We start from the raw sequence: 16,739 nt of genomic DNA on the forward strand, positions 1-16,739 counted from the left end.
TGTTTGTGGTTGCTTTGTTATATTTTTTGCTACTTTATAATTAAACTGTGTCAAGTTTGATTTTTTTTTTTGCTTTAAGCCATGATACTTATTATTTACACATTTCGAACTCGAATGTAGGCCTACTAAGCATTGATATATATATATATATCAAGCCACGGCGTCTTACTCATGAGCTGCCCGTGATTTACGAAATTCATTCTGTTCACATGGTAGGTGTAGTTAATTAAAACTTCAATGCGATCAGTCAAAACGGTTGGCCGGCCGGCCGGCTGCCGAGTGACCACTGTTTTAATTTGGCGGCTCGAAATGGTATTTGTAGATCTGGCCAAACCGTGAGGAGGTTGCGTAGTTGACATGACGTAACAACTTGCGAAACAGGTAAAGTTTCTGTTTTTGCATTTGTTAGTGTTTATTCCTCAAAATTCAGGAAAAAGATAGTCTACGTGTGTGGCCCCTCAGTGTGCCAAAAGTGAGCACGTACCCTTCAGCGGTTTCGGAGGCCTGGAGATACGTAAAATTACGCGACAAATTTTGGGCCGCTAAACATTTTTGAAGGACCTCAGGGTGGCTTAAGAAATTGTGTTAAAAACGATAATTTAGCGTCATAAGCGCCTTTATACAGTAAACATACTTTTGTAGCAAAATGTTTGGTAATATACAGTAAAAGAATTTTACTACAAATAGGCCTAGAATTTGATAATGCAAACCTTCAAACAATATAAATAGAATTGTATTATAATAAAATGCTGCTGTGTGTGTAAAGTATGTGTCGGGGCGTTTAGAGTGGGTGTTGATTATTCAAAATTAAGTTTTATGGGGGAGGGGGGGGGGTTATTCAATCCGCGACACAGTGGGCCGTTTCAGCCTTACAAATCTGCTCAGCTAACTCAACAACTCGGCTACCATTCAGGGTTCCACCTGATTTAAAACAAATCTATTATAGCTATCATCAGTTCTTCCGATGTGTAGGCCTTATGTAATTATTTTTACCCGATTTCTGACATTAATTTTTTATATAGTGATTTTACAATTTTCCTTTTATGAATTTGATTTGATCGTTATTATTTTTAGTGTACTTTAATGTTGCTAACTTTGAGCATGGCCTATGAAAATGGCAAAATATGAATATCGCCGCCAACGGCAAACGTTGGGCAACAAAACCCCGGAAGTGATTACCGTACATTTTCCGCGGACGGTTGAAAATGTTGTTTTATAACCCTTATAATATCTTTCTAAGAGAGAAATATGGAACAATATCATATTGGTGAACACTATAATGTTACTCAATCTACGTTTTGCGGAACATGTGAGACAGAGGATAGGTATCCAAGGAGGAGATCCGTACAAAAGTGTTGTGTATTTTGGGTAATTTCCGAATTAATACTGTATGAACTGTTCTTATCTTTTAATGTACTGTATATGTTGTAATTTCACAAACAACTCATATATTTCATGTATACCTTTATCTTAAGCTCTGTCTAATCAAACTGTAGGCCTATGTTACAAAAAAATGTGATTTGCCCATATATGGACATGATGATGTCATATCACTACCGTATTTGGGCACATCACATTTCCTTTGTTAAACTAGTTTGATAGACAGAGCTTTATTTGTATATCTTTGATGACATTGTTTCATTTTTTGTTTTCTCCTAAGGGAGGTGAATACACGTACTAAACATAACTAATTTCAACTTGTTCATACTTATAATAAATCTAGACAAATATTGTTTTGAACCAACAAATATCGGTGGGTGTCTTTGAAATATAAATTCAAGGTTCATAATAAACAGTACAACATTTAGATTTAAATCAAATAATATTAGGCCTACTTTATTCATCTTCTAACCATATTTTCTCTGATAGTAATCAAAATATAGGCCTACATACATTAAAGATGAAAATGGTCCATAAACCCGCAAGGGCTTATGGAAACCATAATAGTAGGTCTAAATGAATGAGTAAGTACATAAAGTGACACAGTAAGCAAAATTAAAATGATTTAGAGGTAATACATAATAATATATAATACATGTTTAGTAAATCATAATAACTAAAAGTTAATACATATTTCGTTAAAAAAAAGATGTTAACAATACTATATTATTTCTACTACATTTTAATTTATAATAAAATTGGTACAGAGTCTGAATTAGTATATCTAGATCACCGGTGAATAATATTATGCGGCCAGTTATTGATTTAAACAACGTTAAAATGCGAAGGCTTGGTGATATGCTTCCTTCTTGTGGTAAATGAATGGCGAACTGTACTCTGTAAAGAAGTCACACTCGCTTCGGCCTCCGAACGATTAGTGACGTGTGGGTATATAAAACACATCAGATGATGTCAGTGGGGTTTTATCGCGGGACATGGTTCTTGACTTCGTCTCGGGGTAATGGTATCGAGATCGCCGAGGGCTATATACTGAACTATGCTCCAGTCAAAATGTATATAATATGCATTAAAGCAGAAGAATGCATGTCTGTGTACATTATAATGAAAGAAAAATAATATAAATAAGTTAAAGATTTTTGCATTATAAATTTTAGATTCTTGAGCCAAACTTACCAGCAGGCCTACTCATAATATATTCATTACATTTTCATTATCCGTGTTTTTTGCTCAGAAAAAACGTCCCCTTTTTTAGTAAACCAAATATAAACAGGTTAAAACAAAATATAAACAGGTTAAAATCAAATATAAACAGGTTAAAACCCAATATAAACAGGTTAAAACCAAATATAAGAAGATTAAAATCAAGATAAACAGGTTAAAACCAAATATAAACAGGTTAAAACCAAATATAAACAGGTTAAAACCAAATATAAGAAGATTAAAATCAAGATAAACAGGTTAAAACCAAATATAAACAGGTTAAAACCAAATATAAACAGGTTCCGACTTATGACATTAGGTTAATAATAATAATATACATAATCTGCAAGCATGACTAATACAATAAATCAAAACCAATTACGAAAGGATATATAAACATTTTCTCAACCATGTGTTTTTTCAAAATGATGAACGAGTTATGGCGAACACCCACAGTATACATTAACTGAAAGAAAAAATAATGTTTTAGGAACTGCATCTTGGAGTTGTGGCTTGGTGGTTATGATGCTTGGCTACCAATCCAAGGCTACTGGGTTCCTTTCGTATAGTTTTTCTAATTTCTAATGACAAATTACAACTCTACTACAAGACTTGTAATAAGACTTTTTTTATGTAGAGCATCATTATGTATGTTTGTCTTGTGAACGGTGATTGCCACATTTAAGAAGAGTGAATGAATTCGCTTTTGGTTATACTTGGCAATTTGCCAATATATATAAAAAAAAACAAACAAAAGTAAAAAACAGTTTTTATATTTTACCGTTTAATATAAATGTAGTCAAGATACAGAACCTTGTATATCATAATTTTACACTTGTTTGTGGTTTGTCAATACATTTTGCAAGCAAAAAATACAAAATACATGCATGAAGTAATTTTACTTTGTGTTCTTTGAAATTATGCTCTGTCGTGATACGGCGTTTAAAAAGAATGGTGACGAATAAAAACGAATTTAGGCACACTGAATAGAATAATATTTTTTTAAGTATAGGCCTACCTATTTTACGGCTGCTACATGTTGGGCCCATGTACCCATTGGCGCATTTGCAGACGCTGGTATTCTCTGTAGTAACACAAGTACCACCATTCAAGCAACCACCGCAATCATCTTGAATATCAGCTGTAATAAAAAAAATTAGTAATGGTATATTTAGTAAAAATAAGATTTTAGACTTGTGTCTAAAATGAATAATGGGAACTTTATGTTTACGACCTACCACCGACTAACCTAGGTCAGGTCAATCGATGTGTCGTCGGTCGTCGTCTGGACTGGACATAAGAACAAACGTGTGTCGAGGTGAGAAGCGAGGAAATGCGTCCCATACGCAGTTCAGTCGTCACAAATCAAACGCTACGATATTATATATACTTAGGTCCATGATTATACTCTAAATTGTTAGACCACGAAAATAATAGTCTTAGTCCATAGTTAAACCTACCTGTGAATGGGCCTATATAAAAGCCTGAATATGGATAACTAATTTGAGTAATACTGCTCTCCAATGATTGATTTTCAGTTCTTGTATTAACTCTATATATGCCATCAGTCAAAGATTCTGTCCAGTAGATATAGGGGCCATATATTTCAACATCAATGCAGTAAATACCGTCCAGATCAACAGTTGTTGCTCTGTTGGTTCCATCAAGGTTAGCTTCTTCAATGACATTAGTTCCTGAATCACACCAATACATCTTTCCATCTTAAAGATAACAAAAATATATAAAAAAAATAATTAACAATGGGATGAACAAGGGGCCCGGATGCAGTTTAATCCAATAATTCAGTATGTGACAGTTTTAATCTCTTTTTTTTTATCTCTAAACACACAAGGCTTTCATTGGTCACAGTGCATTTCGGCCGCCAATCATTTCGGCCGCCGGTTATGGAACGACCAAATTCATGAAACTCCAAAAAGGACAAAATATGGCATGATCATTTCGGCCGCCAGGTATGGCGCGCCAAATTGAAATAGCCAGAAATAACTGCACAGTATTACAGTGAAAAAAATAACTTTACCAAGTCTATAGAACGCCACAGAGAACTATGGTCATTTAAACCAGAGATCAGTTGTGCAATGACCTAAATACATTTTTTTTGCCGTAGATTTAAAGTTATATTATTTTAACGTCTGAATATTTTGGTCAAAATGAATATTGATTAAATGTTTATTTTTTTTATATTACAGGTCCCGAAAATGCGTGTGCTTTGTAAAAATGTGTTTCATTATGAATATAATAAATGTAAAACCATGGAGAATTGGTAAAACATACGAATAAAAGTGTTTTTGACTGGCACATAAAAAAACTTCAGCATCACCTCCTTCTTATTAAAGAAAATGATAGCTTTGCGATATAAGGGAAGTTTCATTTATAATTTCCAAACAAAATGCCCTAGGATGAGTTTTACAAGGCTCATTAAACATTAGTGCCTTGGGTACACACACATGATCTTTGAAAACGCTGGTAACGATACCGTACATATCTGAGGTGATTTTTCTTTGTCATTGTCGGACGCATTTCGTCATAAAATATTTGTTTAAAAAAACAAAGGCGGGCTAAAGATCCGACGCTAAACAGTTATGCGCTAAACAAGTAGGCGTATCTTTTTTTATAATGTGGTCTTCTTTTGGCACACTTCATATTAAATTCAATAAACATGCGATGACGCGCGATGCATTGTTTATTTTTTTTTCCAAATAATATCCAAGGAAGAGGGTTCGATCAATTACGCGGAGATTCTTTTTTTTCTCATTCAAATCAGATAATTATCGGATAAATGCGATAATTTTTAACCTTTGACATGAAGGAAAAATTGTTGCAATGTGATTGGGCACCTGGTTGTTTGGTAATGACCGATCATGCGCACTTTTATTGGTTGAAAAATTAACCGATATTTTTTGTTTTGGCTGCGGAAGCGGCCGTTTGCGCTGCACGCCTTGCCGCTAAAACTACAAATTCCGGGATTCCCCCTTTTATGTAAATGGTGACGTTTTTTCTATATAAAATAAAAGCTATACATTTTAAAGTAAAACTGGTGTAGGGCTACGTATCAGTCGGCAATGAGATTGTTTTTAATGTATCGAAAAGCGGGCAATCCTGCTGGCGACAGCGTCCAACAGTTGGAATGTATAAGGCTTAGGTTAGGGATAGTGTCTTACCGTAATCATTCACAACAGTTAGCTGATAGATACCAAGTATTTATAAGAGACACTAGTTTTAATGTTTTGATTTGTCCACTATATTCTATATCGTATGCGTATTGTACTTTTTTTATTTCTACATATTATTATTATCCATACCCCAAACGAGGCTCATAACCACAATATTTCCCATTTTTTCAATTGTATTTTTTCATTATTTAAGCACTTGAGTTTACATGTACCCCAAACGTATTAAAAGTTACCGGTATCTGTTTGACAGCAAAAAGATTAGATTGATAGCTAGGCGCGGTACAGAAACAATGTCCTAAGTTGTTATCGATATAAATAATGAAGTATTAATACTGTTAAACATTTAAATAATACAATTTGCAAAATATAAAAAGGAAAACCCCAAAACCACTTTATTTTCAAAAAGCACACATACTTCTTGGCACCTGTGAAATAAATTGACAACAAAAATGTATTAGGTTTAATAAACATTCTTACATTATAAATGTAGAGTGCAACGTTTGCTGAAAATATCATTAATATATTCACTGTAGTGATGGCAATGTGCACGCCATAAATGTTTCTGGAATTGAAGACCGCCGATTCGGCTTAATAATACAGTATTAGTAAAATATTAACATTTTAACACACATGGCGTGTCATACATATTCAAGAATAATTACAAGTCTGGCGGCCGAAATGAACAATACATATTTTGTCCTTTTTGGCGTTTCATGAATTTGGCAATTCCATAACCGGCGGCCGAAATGACTGGCGGCCGAAATGATCAGACACCCTTTCATTGTGTTAAATTATAAAGACCAACACTATCGAGTTTAATTAACGCTCAGCCACAGGTGGAAATGTCAGGCATTTACGATATAAACAAACGTTGTCAAGATATGTTTTTTATAATAGTTATATTGTATTTGTTCGTTATCACTGATTTGTAATATATAAACAATAAAAATGAACTTCCACACATCCTACAAAAGCCGGGACTTGCATAGAAAGAATGCCATCTACAGTCTAGTCCCAGCCTGTCCGTAAATAGTCCAGGGGTTCTCAACAGGCCGGCCGGGCCAAATGCGGCTCGTTGGTGAATTTCATATGGCATGCAAAGAGATACTGCTAGGCCAGGGGTTCTCAACAGGCGGATCGCGGACCAAAATGCGACTCGTGGGTGCATATGGCATGCAAAGAGATACTGCTAAAAAGTTTACTCCTTAGCGGCATGCCTACCGTAAGAAGGTCTTTAAAGGGGGGTTCCAGGTTTAAAATGAATAGTAAAAAATGTAAAATATATTTGTTTGTCTCTTGAACGGTAAAAGTTTCAATTTATATAAGCGCCCAGTGAAGCAGAACGAAGGCTGTGAAATGAGGCCAGATTACAAGTGCAGCTACGGCAAAATCACACTGTGGTTACAGAATAGGAAATTCGTGAAATGGTCAATCTTCTGACGACTCGTTATCATTAACCATATCAATTACTTTTGTAAAATTATACTTATCTGATGTAATTTTAGTCGGTCTTCCCATTTATAAAGTCAATTTTCTATGAAAATCCATCAAAACAGTGAAAAATTAGATAAGTTTGCACTTTACGTTTGCCGATTTTCGCAAAGCCTTCAAAATCAATGAAGCGTAACGTATACATTCCTGCTGAGCGAGGAGAGCGAGACGACGATACACGTGCTCTCTCTGCCCATGCCTGGCATCGTTACGTGATAAGCAGATACAGTATACAGTATACAATACCAAACTGGTCGGGTCGAGTATACCCCATCTATAATCACAACATGAACGATGTACAGTATTTGATTGAAGGTCGACTCAACCTACCGGAATGGTATAGATAATATCTGCTCGAATGAGAGAGTTGGAATATTTGTAAACATAAGTACAGTATTGCTAATTTTAACAAGTGTAGCCTAAGTAAAAGGCCTGGTAGTATCAATTCGCATAGGGTCTACTACACTAGCTAGCTCAATTTTTAACTGGGCCGGATCGGCTAGGCTAGGCTAGGTCTCCTTCCTACTACCGGTCTACTTGCTTGATGCAGTATCCGCTTTTTTGGAGAGTAAACCAGGCCTACTTATTAGACGATCGGGACACCATACGTGCGGACGGCGATCGGACCTTGTTTTGCCTCAATATTTACAGCCGATTTTTGTAGAACGTTTTAGGTTTAGGAGTTTGGTTGATAGGATGGGTTTGGAATCCACTGAGTTTTGTTATTTATGGGCCAATCGTTTAGTAATAGGCTAGCTAGGCCCATGAATGATGGCCCCAATGTTTTAACGTAGCCATCGTGGCATGGAATCCCTAGTCAGAAATGGCTCTCACCCCGGCATGAATAAAATGATTTAGGCTAGGCCTAGCCTAGTACGTGAAGCCGATATACGATCTGTACTATTAATTCGAGGTATAAAAATAGTATAATTTATGACTCCGTAATCTGTACTAAATTTTGTATTTCATTAGGCCTAAATGTCAAATAAATATATGCTACTACTGTTATTATTACACTTTAGGCCTAGCTTAGCAAATCTACAAAAAATGTATTTCACAATGATCGGGTGGTCGTCGTTTGACAGAGAGAGAACACAACGTACAAGCTTGACGTCGCGAGTTTGGAATCCACTGATGACGTGATTTTGTGAATATCTCATGAATATTAATGAGCTTCTCTAAGCTGCTGAAAAACAGATTTTCCATAAATTTACCCTAAAATGTATATGAAATTTAATTTTTTTAATTTCTCGTTATTACTTCTTCATTCTGACATGTCTACAGTATATTGTTATAATATTTTTTATTTAATAAATAAACGATATTTAAAAGCAATTTTAAACCCAGAATCCCCCTTTAAATATTAGCAGCAACCGGAACCGGCACATCAACCGTCTAGTTCTATTTTTCAAATGTTCTTAGCTCAGCCCAGCCCCAATCATGGTGGGACTGGTCGGTCCTGGAAACAAAGTGCCATTTCCCGTTTCTTTTATCTTTGTAGGCCTACTCCATGACCCAAAGCCCTTGTTACATGGCTGTTCCAGCATATAATATCTGGCCCGCGGCGACATTTGTAAATTGCAATATGGCCCACGGTAGAAACTGTTGAGAACCTCAGACATAGGCTAATAACTAAAAAATAAAATATAAGTTGTATCTGAACCGTTAACTGATAACACAAGCCCGTCTGGTGATGAAAGTTTTGTCACATTTAGTTCTTCTCTGGTACTCAAGTCATTCAGCTTCGCGCGCTCTATCTTGGCGTAAGAGTAATCAGCCCAGTACAGGTATCTATAAAATAAAGCATAATGATTTCTCGTATTTATAACGTCCGTGTGTACAGATTTATAATACAACTATTACAACCGGAACAGACACAAATATTTAATTTCATTATTAATAAGAACACCAAAGGAAATTAATAAAATTAATCAAATCAATATTCAATTTTGATCTACGTCATTTAAAAAAAATTATTTTGTTAAAAGGGTAATGTGAAAAAGCCCTGCATAGAGCAGAGATAGATTGATTTGCATACGGTAAGTAAACCGCTCAGTAGGTGATTCATTTGTAGACGTTTATAATGAGAACCCACCTAAGCAAGATTTGAACCCGGTTTCTTCTGATTAGATAAGCTACATACCCGTTAACAGTATCTATCGCAAAACCGACTAATAATGTATTAAAAAGAACTGTTCTGCCTGTTCCATTGAGATTTATTACTTCGATTCGGTCTTCTGTGTCATCCGTCCAATAGAGTTTATTTCCAATTACATCAACGGCAATACCAGTGACATCTTAATTAATGAGAAATATCATTTTTATATTATTGTTTTGGGTTAACATTACCTTGAAACATTACCTCATACAGCCTCATAATATGTATTAGGCCTAACTTATATTTTAATTCTTGTCAAGTTCTTCTTCACGGCTGTCAATAGTACATTCTACTTGATAATTAATTGAACATAAAAAGAATAATGTCTTGTTCTTACATCTAACTCCAGTAGAAACCAAAAGATCGTGCTGATTATTGGCAAATGAATATGATTCAATGGCATCTCCTCTAGTAGAAGAAGACCAGTATAACGTTAATGTGTTGGGATTATAATCAAGAGCCGTAATACCGCCTGGTGTTGGTGACACTGTCTGCGGCAATGCTTCCACAAGTTTAAAGTTGTGTTTGTCAGACTGATGTTTGAATAATAAATGGTATCTTCACCACCTACGAACACAATATCACGTCCTGTAAGATAATAACGTTACATCGAATACAATAACTTAAATAATACAAATACAATAACTTAATACCAGTACGTTCTAATAAATGAAACACGAATACAGAATTGTTGTAAAAAAACGTTTTTGTTACCTCTGTGCATCCGACAGACAGCGTAACACAAACTACAAATTATAATTATAGTTAATATCTAGGCCTAATTTGTTAGGTAAAAACGAAAGCTCCCTCTATAGTGTAAAACATCCTAATTCTATAACAACAAACCTAATTTCTGAAAACACTGTCAAGTAAACTTTACTTTCAGAAAATAATATATTACAATATTAATAGAAGACATATAGTTTATTATTATTAATTAATTTTTTTGTAAGAATTATGGAAATTAGAGAGAGCTAACCGTACCTTTATGCATACCGTAACATAGTTATATTGCGAAGGTAACCTGTTAAGTACATGTAGATGTACACTGTAATATATATTTTTGTTAAAATTATTGTGTAGTTTAATAGTCAGTTTGTATGATACATGATTATATTTAACCGTATTTATATTTTTTTTTTCTAAAAACGCATAATTATATTAAGGTCATGTCTTGAAGTCGATACTTACCATAAACGAATCCTATGCGTAACGTCACTAGACACATTGCAAACAATAGAGATGTCATCATGTTACTTCTATATACAAGAACAACAAATCTGTTATCAAGGATTCATGACAACTTAATTATATCTTGTTGTTAGTTTACTGTACATGTCAAACGAAAACTATGCATAATAATATTAATAATAAATATTGTGTTATAATACCATAAATTCTGTGCTTCAAGCTATTTTACATGGATACAATTTATCGAAAACGTTGATCAAATAAATGTAATTATTGCATGAATTGCTTTCATTGTAGGCATATATTTATCAGCAGTCAAAAAAGAACATGAGCGATGGAGCGCGCCCTCTATTGACTTCTGCTAAATCAGACTTATATGACGAGTAAAAAAAATTTCGCATCCCGGCAGGAGTTAATAAGCGTATAAGTCAATTATCAAGCGACGAAGAAACATTCGAAAACACCAAGCAACTATACAGCGAAGCACTTCGAACAAGCGGACACAAAGATAACTTACTCTACACCCACCACTCCGCATCCGGTATAAGAAGAAACAGAGGGAGAAACATAATATGGTCCAACCCACCATTCAGTACGAACATTAAGACAAATGTCGCACGAACCTTTTTACAATTAATTAAAAAACATTTTCCCAATGGACACGTATTACATAAAATATTTAATAAGAACAATGAGTAAGCTATAGTTGTATGCCATGTGTAAAAAATGTAATTAACAAGCATAACCACAATGTACTGAACCCCCATACAGAACGAGAAAGTGCGTGCAATTGCCGCAACAAACCCAATTCCCCCTAAATGGTTCATGCCTCGCATCTGAAATTGTCTACTCCACCGACGTCATAACCAATAACGAAACTAAGACATATATTGGTATGACGGGTGGGCAGTTTAAAACTAGGTTTAACAATCACGAGAAATCTTTCAAAAAAGAAACGTACAGTAAAGAATCCGAGCTCTCAAAGTACGTATGGTCTTTGAAAAGTAATGTTTATTAAATGGTAAGTAATTAAATATTCCTCCACTAAGAATGCCGATTATAGGCGTTGTAGTCTTTGTCTAGATGAAAAGCTATGTATTCTAAATGCAAACAAAACAAATTTGCTAAACAAAAGGTCTGAACTGATTTCAAAATGTCGTCATAGCAAGAAAATGTACATACCACCTGACTAAAGCCTTATAACACCTTGAGATACGGTATTTTTCAGTCTATCTGAAGATCGTTTAACGTGAAACACCGTGCAATAGACGCCCGTGTTCTATATAATTCATAAATATATATATATATATATATAAATCAATGATGTTGCGTAGCACTGTGTAAATTATATATAAATCATACTGTAAATTATAGAAACAGTGCTCATATTCGGAACATGATCTCATAATCGCGTCGAGCATAGCTCATTGGCGAAAGTTCCGTATTTTTTTTAGTTGTATGAAAAAATGTCTCTGGCGGGATTCGAACCTGCAACCTCTCGCTTACAGGGCGAGTATCATACCACTAGACTAGTGGTATGATACTCGCCCTGTAAGCGAGAGGTTGCAGATTCGAATCCCGCCAGAGACATTTTTTCATACAACTAAAAAAAATACGGAACTTTCGCCAATGAGCTATGCTCGACGCGATTATGAGATCATGTTCCGAATATGAGCACTGTTTCTATAATTTACAGTATGATTTATATATATATATATATATATATATATATATACATATACATATATATATACATATACATATACATATACATATACATATATATATATATATATATATATATATATATATATATATATATATATATATATATATATATATATATATATATATATATATATATATATATATATATATATATATATATATATATATATATATATATATATATATATATATAAATCCAAAGGCAAATTACTGAAAAAAATGACAATGCTGTGGATATCAGTGGCTGGATCTCAATGGAGATACAAAAATAAAGAGCGAAAAGCTAAATCAAAACGATAAAGTAAACAGCCAGAAAAGTTAGCAGAGCTTTCGGGCAACACTAGCCCTTCATCAGTGCAAGTGAAGGAATTATGATAACGTCATAGTATAAAGCTGGCAAGTGCTGCCTGGGTGGACAGCAATAAAAGAAATTGAACAAAGGGAGCCAGGATGGAGTCTGAATAAGAGTAGAAAACAAAGAAGGTAGCTTGGTAGAGATATACACAATTTTGGAATGAGACTAAAAAACAGCTTAAATGGTGGTTAATATTGAAACTTAAATTTTGGTAGTCAATGGAATAATTTTACCGATCTGGGAGTATGTTCCTAATGTTAAGTCCAAAAGGTTTTGTGGTTTTAGGTAGTAATTCCCAGTGTTTTTCTTTGTCTTTGCGAGTTTTGTCGCTCCATTTGACATCGTGGTCTATTGCAATAAACTCTGAAATTTGCAATCGAATGACCAGCTGAATTAAAATGTTCGGCTACAGGTTTATCAAGCTTTAATGTTTTGATAGCTGATCTATGTTGTGTCATTCTAATACGGAGAGTGTTTTTTGTTTCTCCGACGTACTGTTTGCCACAAATATTACAGTATATGAGATAAATGACGTTTTTGGTTAGACAATTAATTGATTGTCTTATCCGAAAAATGCGGCCAGTTTGGTTACTCTCAAATTTTTCAGTAGAATCAACCAATGAACAAGTTTTGCAAGATTTGCCGCAAAGGTGACTGCCCAAATTTTGGCTGTCATGAGAGTTAATTTTACTCTTAAATTTTGATCTGACAAATATATCACGAAGGTTGGGAGGCCTACGAAATGCAATAATGGGTGGTTCCGAAAAAACAGTCCTGAGACGTTCTGTGGACTGTAGAATGGGCATATGTTTCTCAATAATAGCCCGTAATAGAGGCAACCTAGGGTGGTAGGTTGTGACAAATGGCACTCTGGTCGATTTTTTTGGCTGACGTGGTTTCTACGTCAGTGTTTGACATCGAGGAATATCTTTTGCTTAAACAAATCAGGCAAAGAACATTAATTCTAAACCGCCCGGTAATATACTGAAATTTAATTAATTAATTCGAAACGATAAAGATGAGGAAATCTGTGAGAATGAGAAAAAGTCGCCCCAACCGAGACTCGGACCGCCTGCTTGATATGCAGATGTCCTAACCATTAGACCACTGGGGCTTTCATGGTATTGTTCGAACTTGATTGGATAGCGACTCTTTAACATTCTCGGCGTGGTACGGCGGAACAGCACTAGTCCTCAGTTGTACGGACGCGCACCAGAGATCAAATTGATACGCCCTCATCTTACAGTATTTTTATTCACGAGGCGGGATCTCCGAAGAGATACTTTTATATATATAAACAAATCAGGCAAAGAACATTAATTCTAAACCGCCCGGTAATATACTGAAATTTAATTAATTAATTCGAAACGATAAAGATGAGGAAATCTGTGAGAATGAGAAAAAGTATATATATATATATATGTTCATTGCCTAATGTGTTTATATATATATATATTGTGAGGGTGTTTTATTTGTTGTATGAGAGAATGTATCTGGTGGGTGAAAATCTGTGATAACACCATATATGGCTCTGTAGGCTAGTGGTATGATACTCGCTCTGTAAGCGAAAGATCGCAGGTTGAAATACCGCCAGAGACATTTTTTCAACATTTGTTTACAACTAAAAATACGGAAGTTTCGGCGATGAGCTATGCTCGACGCGATTATGAGATCATGGTCCGAATATGAGCACTGTTTTAATAATTTGACAGTATGATTTATTTGATCTCTGGTGCGCGTGCGTACCATTTGAGGGAATAGTGCTGAAATCTGTGAAAATAAGAAAAAGTTGTTTCAACCGAGATTCGAACCCGGCATTAAAAACTTATTTTGTGTTAAAAACCTTCTGAAGGTCACCGAATATCACCAAACACACTGATTGTTCACACTATATTAGTCACAAATTCACTGATACTTATCCGATATTTTTCTGGAAAAGTCAAATTTGTTCAAAGTTTAATAATCTTTACAGCAATATAAATATTAATAACTAAATGCTACGTATTTTTTTCCGGAAGTTTGATTCCAGTCGTGAAAACAGTAACATCGATTAAATTACCATGCTATGATAAATACAAATTCCTCTAAAACCAAAACCGCCAAGCTTAATTTATTCTGTAAATAATGTCTAAAGGTGCGTTTGATTGGTTCTTTTTACGGACTAATCACATTTGTGAAGTCTCCTATCGTTACGTACAGAATAGCCATGATAATTCGGGTATATTTATTGTCCAAAAACAGACGATCAATGATACAAATAGCTAAAAGACTGAAACCGTAACCTTTTACATAAAAAAGTTTAAAATTTATAAGAAAATATCCTATATGTAAAAAAAAAAATGTATAAAATGTATAGACAATTAAATATAAGGAAAGAAAACGACATTAATACGAAGTAAAGGACATAAAAAAAGTCTAAGGTGTATAATTAAAGAGTCTGATTAGGGCTGGAATAGCTGACTTTCAGCGTCTCTCAGTACGACAAAAGGATCTCTTTCCTGAATAAACTTAATACGCTTACCATGTACGTTTAAAGAGGTATGCCAGACACAGCAAGCATACCGGGTATTCTAAACACGGCCTAATATTTGGTATTAAACACTACCATGACATTTCGATGGTTTCGGAAGCATCTGATTATTAGTGCACTAGAGTTCAATCTCATTAAACATACATTGCATAGAGGAATCACAACCCTTTTTAAAAATTTCACCAAAGGTAAAACCGTCAGCATATTTCCATTGCCTGCAGTTTCCCTCACAAGCATCATTAATGAGGATGAGAAAGAGCACAGGCCTCAACCTCGTACCTTGCGGTACCCACAAGTAATTTGGCGTGTAGATGATATATTAGTGCCGATTTTGAATTAGTAACTCTATTGGAAAGAAAACAGCAGACGATGGGTATGATAGATGGTGTAACACTAATTGAAATTATCTTATTAATTAAAACTGTGTGCTCCACACGATCGAACGCTTTGGTGAAATCTATAGCACAGACACTGACTAACAGCTTTTACCATCAACATCTTTAAAAACAGAAGAGTCAAGCATGGTAATTAAATAATGAGAAGTCGAAAAGCCTCTTCTACTACCGAACTGTTTGAAGTCCAAATTAAGCAAGCGATCAAAAACATATATAAGGAACCGTTTCTATTAAATTATTGCCTGTAAACGGTTTGTTTGAATGACCCGACAACCTTGTTAGCGACTTCAGGGCTGTTGGTGCAAAATAAGTTTGTAATGGAACTTTTTCTTGATATGCAGATGTCCTAAACATTATACCACTGAGGCTTTCATGATGTTCAAAATTGCACTGATAATAAAATGTATTACTTAATACTTACCCAGATTCTAAATTCGATTACTTAAACTAGAAATTGCTTACCGACCAATTTACTTACACTGAAAGAGACCGCCTTCATTGTCGTTATATGAAGTAAATTTGATTGTTATGTTAATTTGAATCCTAATTTATAAAGATGGTTTTATAAAACGTTCGATAAACCAATTATTGCTACGTTTCGACTATTTTCAATAGCCTTGGTCACGCAAATGACCAAGGTAATCCTTGTTATTATGTTCTTTACTTAGGACAAATCTTCTTTTGCATACCGATAGATTTGGCGCTCCCTTTGCCATTCAAATGAAAAATGTCTTACTGTGAGTGTGGGTACTGTTAGATATATACAAATAAACTGTATTACTGTGAGTGCGGATAGGCCCTACTGTTAGGTATATAAACACATAATATACAAATAAACTGTTGCTTGGTGTATACATGTACTGTACTATTTCAATCGACTATGATTCTCTTCTTATTCAGCAAGATGTTGTTAGGCTTTGCAATTGGTCTGACACATGGAAAATGTTCTTAAATCCGCTTAAGTGTCAGATTCTTACTTTATCACTTAAAAAACAAATTATTAATTTTGATTACACTATTAACGGACTTTCTCAGGGTTAACTTTCAAAAGAATCTTGGCATTTATATTGATTCGAAACTTATCTTTAACAAACATGTT

Source organism: Antedon mediterranea, chromosome 11 (assembly GCF_964355755.1).
Source record: "Antedon mediterranea chromosome 11, ecAntMedi1.1, whole genome shotgun sequence".
NCBI lineage: Eukaryota > Metazoa > Echinodermata > Crinoidea > Comatulida > Antedonidae > Antedon > Antedon mediterranea.